Source organism: Bactrocera tryoni, chromosome 3 (genome assembly GCF_016617805.1).
Source record: "Bactrocera tryoni isolate S06 chromosome 3, CSIRO_BtryS06_freeze2, whole genome shotgun sequence".
NCBI classification, from domain to species: Eukaryota; Metazoa; Arthropoda; class Insecta; order Diptera; family Tephritidae; genus Bactrocera; species Bactrocera tryoni.
In genome coordinates this window covers 35010796-35017594 of record NC_052501.1, presented here as the reverse complement: position 1 = coordinate 35017594, position 6799 = coordinate 35010796, and positions in this window count along the sequence as shown.

The following is a 6799-nucleotide window of genomic DNA, read 5'->3' as shown; positions in this document are numbered from 1 at the left end:
TAATCCATTGAGGTCCTGAATAGGGCGATATCCTAAGAGACATCGGAGGTAAAGAGGGGGAACTATATAATTTTGTACTTGATTTGAGTGATGTGTAACTGTAGATTATAATTTTATTTTTGATACAGATTTTAACATTTATTTTACAGCATAAACTCATTTTACTAAAATTTAATCCAATAAATCTAAAATTCACTGGAAATAATGTATAACTTTTAACTTTTAGGAGCTCTCTCCATCAATAAATATGTTTATTTTCGTATATGATTTAACAAAATAGCATCACTTAGAACTTCGCTCGCCTTTTGTTTTGGGTCCTTGTCGTACTGTAAAAACACTCGCTTAGACAGGCTGGGACGCAATTTTTGAAAATAATCAAATACGGCAACTTGTTAATTATTTTATCTATAATCACTTGTTTTCTGAATCTTTGAGTTAAGTTGAAAATCCACATCATGGCAGATTTTCTGCGTTCCTTTAATGTTTTTTATTTGCATTCATTTGAATTCCATCAAATCATACGACCTCAACCTGAAGCAAAGATTTGATATTAGCTCTCGTCGCCAGTAACACTACTCATCAAATCTGAAGGAAAAATTTGCGACTGATGTGCTAAGAGGTCTGTGGGGTATTTGAAGTGTCCTGAATACTAATTTGAGTTCAAAAATGTTCCATGGTGGTTTGACTTCTACATCCTTTACTACAAAACAAAAAAAATTTACTTTACTAGTATAATTTCAGTTTTAACAACTCGGACCTTTTTCTCTATGAACAGGTAGTGCTACGTAATAAATGAATCATTTACTTTGAATTCGAGCTATCTTTAGGCTATTCACAAGAATAAGGTGATTTTCAGAAAGTGTAATGAGATGAAAAATCAGCATTTATTACAGTTCAGTTATTGTAACTATGTGTAGTGCTGTGTCCCATATATACATTGCCTTTATTAATAAATATGTATGTGCGTATGTAAAGATAACATATGTATGTATGTATATGATTTTTGTGAACTTTGGAAGAGCAACGTAAAAGGGCTTTGTCTAGTCATTACGTTTCTGCGATTAGAATTGGATTTTTGTGCACTTTTCCATTTAGAATGCTCTGACAAAGAATTGGCATTACAGTTTTCCTTCGGCGCAAAATGGCTGAGCGCCAAACCAAAATCAAAGCGACATTTGGCGCAGCGCTTTATCACAGTATCACGAATATCATACACGCACATGCGGTTAGATATTTTTATGTCAATGTACATATGTACATACATATGTATGTATTTGTTGTGTATACCAGCGGAAGTAATACGAGCTAAGACCGGTTCGAGACGTGGATTTTAGACATCCAAGAAAAGAAAAAGTAATAACACCATGAAATCTGCATCTGCATCACGATGTCAAAATCTACTTATTGCTCTCGTTTGTACCGAAAAAATGTATCTTTGCAGTAACTGTAGAAACACCAAGGATCACGTTGTGACACCGAGCATTTTTTATCGCAGTTAAGAGACGAATGCTCTTCTCTGCATCAGAACGTTGTATTCTCAATAAATAAATAATTCTATAGCTTTGAATTTTTAACTCAGAACGCTCGAATCATGTACTATTAAAAAGAGTATAATGCTGCGGTGAAAAGGGGATGAGGATGTTGTCTAAATGCTAGAAGTTTTGATCTCATGGAGAATATAATCTACTAGAACTACCAATGGAACCCATCGTAAAGAATTCGAGTAATAATAGAGTGTATAATGAACAACAAAGCCGAACTGTAGCGTTGGCGTCAATCAATAATGGCGGCGATATCATAATAGGACCGTTCTCAGTCAGTACGATAGAATGAAAGCATGTCCAGCGGTTGCAAATTTAGCGTGTTCTATCTAATCCGCGAAGTGAATGATCCCACAAACTTGAAGCTTTAACCAAGGAAGTCTTCAATTGTCCAGAAACGTATAATAAATTGAGCGTCAACTCATGGCAACTGATAACGGCAACATCATGAACTTCGGCGCAGCCTTCTCTTAGTTGGAAAAAAGGGGCAGAAGAATGAGTTTAGTGGTAAACCAGGACTAGACGCAATATCTCCTGCCAAATAAACAGTCAACTTCACATCTTGATTCACACTTCACTGTTAAATATCATAACTTTGAAGTTGTAGAGATCATAGCCAACCTTGGTATTGGTACAAGCACAGAACGTAAATTAATAGTAACAGAAATATAACAAAAAGTAGTAATTTCTCACAATAAGTTTTTCGGTCATGTTTTCAGTCCATACACAAACGTATGTGTATATAATATAATGAATGAATACACTGTAAAATGTTTTTAAAAATATTCGCAATAAATAATCTATTTAATATTGATATAGGTGCTACATCTAACCATTCATTGGCGCCGATTACCAATCATAACTTTGACCATGGAACCACCACAAAAGCCACAACTAAGACTCTACCATCTGAATAAGTAAATAAACTTTTGCACAGAAATGCCTATGTGAAACCAAAGAATAAATTACTTAAATTTGGGTGGAACGTAGACTCCTCTAGGCTGTCGTGTTCAGGTTCTAACATTTTTATATTGTATATAGTACATAGATTGTATGCATGTGGATATGTAGAACACAATGTTATGTTATGTTGCAGACTTTGGTGTGTGCGGTTTTTGACCGGGTAGCTTATTCCAAAAATCAATTTAAATTGTGAAAAGTTAAACGAGTTGAGATTTAAGATTTTTTCATTCGTATACGTCTGTAAACTATTCATTTTCTTAGCATTTAATTTGCATTAAAACATTTTTTTATAATTTATAAATATTCGTAATCGAATCGAAAGTCATACATAGGTATTTCGATATAACTTGTAAAAGCGCCCTGTATGCAAATTTACCAGTTCAGTTCTGATGCACTAGAATAGTTCAACAGTTCAAGCAACATATTTGTATTTTTAATGTGGGGCCCCAGGAAGTACTAACTGGCATCCAATAGGATAGCTTTTACTTGAAATTCATAATCTGCTCTTTGCAGACTGGTACGAATTTTGTGGTTTCCTGAAGGAAATACTTATGTATTTTCCTAAGTACGTATGTACTCATAGTATATACAAGCTAATTCACGTTGTCTGTTTTTTTATTTTAATCGAATGCGGATGTTTATATGAATGCAGGTATGAATGCGTGTGATATATAGAAATGCTCACTGGGAATACTTGCATTAAGTTCGAATGGCGGAAGAGCAAATAGTTCTCAACATTTTGCGGCCAAACTGTCGGCCATTGAAGGTCGATTCATTTTTATATGTACTCACAAATACCGTATATACAAAATATTTTCGGAAAATTGTGGCAACAATGCAGCTACTTAGAGGAGAAAATTACTCTGACAGAGGAAAATGGGTGAAAGTTCATACTGCTTTAGTGTTCAACAAGCCAACCGAAAACAATTCACTTTAGTTCTTAATTTGTTGTTTGGAAATTTTCTTAGTTTGTTTCAAATATCGCAGCACCTACTTAAGGCCACGCCATCACCAGAAAGTTTCTCAACAAAACGCTGTTGAAAGCTATTTGTTTTATTCAACTTTATATATGTATGTATCTCAGACATGGTCATTGGCTGGTGTATGTACATACATGTGCATGTACTTGTAGTATTAGGGTGTTATTACTTTAACCAAATATTTTATAAGCGATTTTTGGATCATTCGCAATATATTTTTTATTTCCAAAGTAAATAAATCTAAAACTTTGAAGAATTGATATTTTAATTGAAAATTTTCCACTCTATATACATCATTTAATCCTTCGTTTAAAAAATTAAAATTATTCGAAGTTAAAGTTATGCATCATATGTATTAGATTCCCATAGTATGCCATGCCGTATGAGTAACGCAGAATGTATAAATCGTTTATACTTGTATGAATGCCCAAATCATTTGATGTATAACTTTAACTGCATATAACTGATAAAGGAATGTTATTATGAACAAAATCACTAAGATTTTTGTTTACAGAGCGAAAGTTTTGTGCCCTAGTAGCTTTTTCCCGAGTGTAGGCTTACATAGTACTTGTTGCCTATTTTAGGATTTAGGCACGGTTAGCTGGTTTCTTTCGTATTCTTATTTTTGGGGCAATTCGGAGACTTCAGGTGGCGCTCGTAAAAATACAATCTATTTGGAATATAACGGACACTCTAATGTAGTATATGCGTATATACCTAAATGTGATACCAAAAATAAATTAGTTTTGATGTTTAGCTCGGAGAAATTTAATCAAAAGTTAAAGAGGTAGAAATAATTAATGAAAGTTTTGTAATTACAATCACCATTGTCATAGATTTAGCTTGCCATTACTTACAAATACCTATATGCATATACATACATACATATAAGTATTATTACCTCATTTAATTTGTTCCGCAAAATTGTCTCCATATTAAAAGTACTTTGCACGATATTGATCGAATCTTTGCTAAATATTTGTACTTCTATAAGTCAAATGATGATTTGTAGCTAATATGAACCTTTTATTATATTCATAGGATAATATGATCCTATTGGCGAAACCGGTATAATACTCTCATCAAAAATGGAAATAAAGAAATAATTATTTCTTAAGGGAAAATGTAAATTTATTTATTTAAATTTGGCATGTAAGAATTTGGTAGGATATGCCCCTAGGGAATACAAAGACGAAATTGCGATAATTCAGCACCCATATGACATGTGGTTACAAAATTTGTAAATGTGTTATCGTGCTCTGATAAATTAAATACTACTTGTTAATATGATACATGTGCAACATACATATAATTTGTCATATACCCGCACCATATTTTGCGGACATATTCGACCTGAGGCAAATCGCAAATCATTTGCGAACTGTGATTTTGTATAATAGCGGACTAAATGCACAAAACGTTCCATTTAACGTAAGCAAACTAAGAAATTTTTCGATGCAGTTTAAACTTGAAAATATTTTCATCAAAATATTGCTCTTCTGTAATGAACTATTAACAAAAATTATGAATTTTCCTCCAATTCGATTAATTGTAATTAATTTCTAAAAAGTTGTAATAAATATTTAAAACTTGTGTGGCTTAACCAAATTAATCATTCCCAATTATCTAGTTCGTATGGTATCCCTATGCTTTATTGACCACACGCTTTAGAAGAGTGAGGCCACTAATTAGCTACCCGCCATCGCCGTTAAGCGTCCAACAACGTAAGGACATGCACGTGGCACGCATATTTAATGCAATGCAAATGGGTTTGCCACACCAGCAATTGAGACCTCAAATCCCACCTTTGGGACACGTCATTTCGCTTATCTTCATAGCGCCGCTGCTATAGTGGGGCAGGGTCATTGGTGATGTAAACTAGGTTGAGTGGATCTAATTTAATGCGCTTAACTTCACAGTCGCGCTAAAATAGCCTTGTTCACTTTTATTTACTTATACACAGGCTGTTTCTTTTCTTTGAATTCGTACTACATAGTAATAAGTAATACTTACATGCATATGTGGTTGTAAAAAGTTGAAGAAAAACGTGGTTTGACCTTCTCTTGGTTGCGTGCTTGTTTGAAATTTTCCCCACTAAACTTGTTGTGTTAAGGAAACGATTTATTAAACTGTAATACACATTCTCGTCGCGTCCTGCATTTTCTGGATGAAATGAAAGTCCAACTAATGAAAACTTTAAGTAAAAAATGAATTATAATAAAACGTATAGGCAACGTTAAAGTCTTTAAATAATAAATAATTATTCTCCGTATAAAAGACATGAAAAATGTTTCTTGTTTAAAAAAATATATACCACAAAGTTCAAGCAGTAACTTATCAAAAAATATTAATTCAAAATATAAACGGTATCAAAAATGTGGCACATGGTACGTTTTAGTGTAGCCTAGCGGAACACCTAACTTACTTAGATTTTTAACTAAAAAAATTAAAATGGAATGTCCGAATTCAACTTTGACAATCAGTGAAGTAGCTACAACTTCGGGCGCCCGCGGCCAAGGATGTTCTGCCGACCCCCTTTATCTACCTACCTACAAGTTTCATGAGGTGGTTCGAACAAAAGTGAATTTTTACAAAATATCTTCGGTATTAAGTATATAAAATTTAGGAACTAGAAGCCACGCAAAATCTGAAGTTCCAAAATTCTCACAATATGGTTTTTGAGGAAATTGATAGTAAATTTACAAGACATCTTATTAAAAGCCATAGAAAAAACCCATTTTCGCCCTATATCTTGTACACTTTTGACACAATTTGCAGGAATTTTTGCCTATTTTGCCTACTATTTTTAAGAAAGATATAAGCCAAAAGATATAAGACAAATTCAAAGACTGAAGAGTATTCGAGTAAAAATTAATATTTTTCATTGTTGTTCAGATTATTACATTGTGAGTGTACAACTCTTTATCTTTAAAATTTGTTGAAGTATTTTTCTGAATATTAAAAAACAGCGAAGATTGCCGCCCCCAAGATGTTGCGCCCGGGGCGACGGCCCCCTTCGCCACCCCCCTTATCTACGCCACTGTTGACAATGAAGGTGTTTATTCATGATATGAAGAATTCAATACAGATCGTAAATAACTAAAAGACGAATTTCGTGAGGGTCGTCTAAAATCAATAGTAGTTCCGGAAACTATTGATGCCGTGCGAGAGACAACTATAGGCATTAGTAGGCATAAATTTCATATAGCATGGCCATTTGTCTATAAAAGAAATTGTTCATCTCGGATCCCATACAATTTGTTAATCGCTCGAGAAAAGGCTCGTATCGGTTGAGAGAAATGTTAAAAAACACAG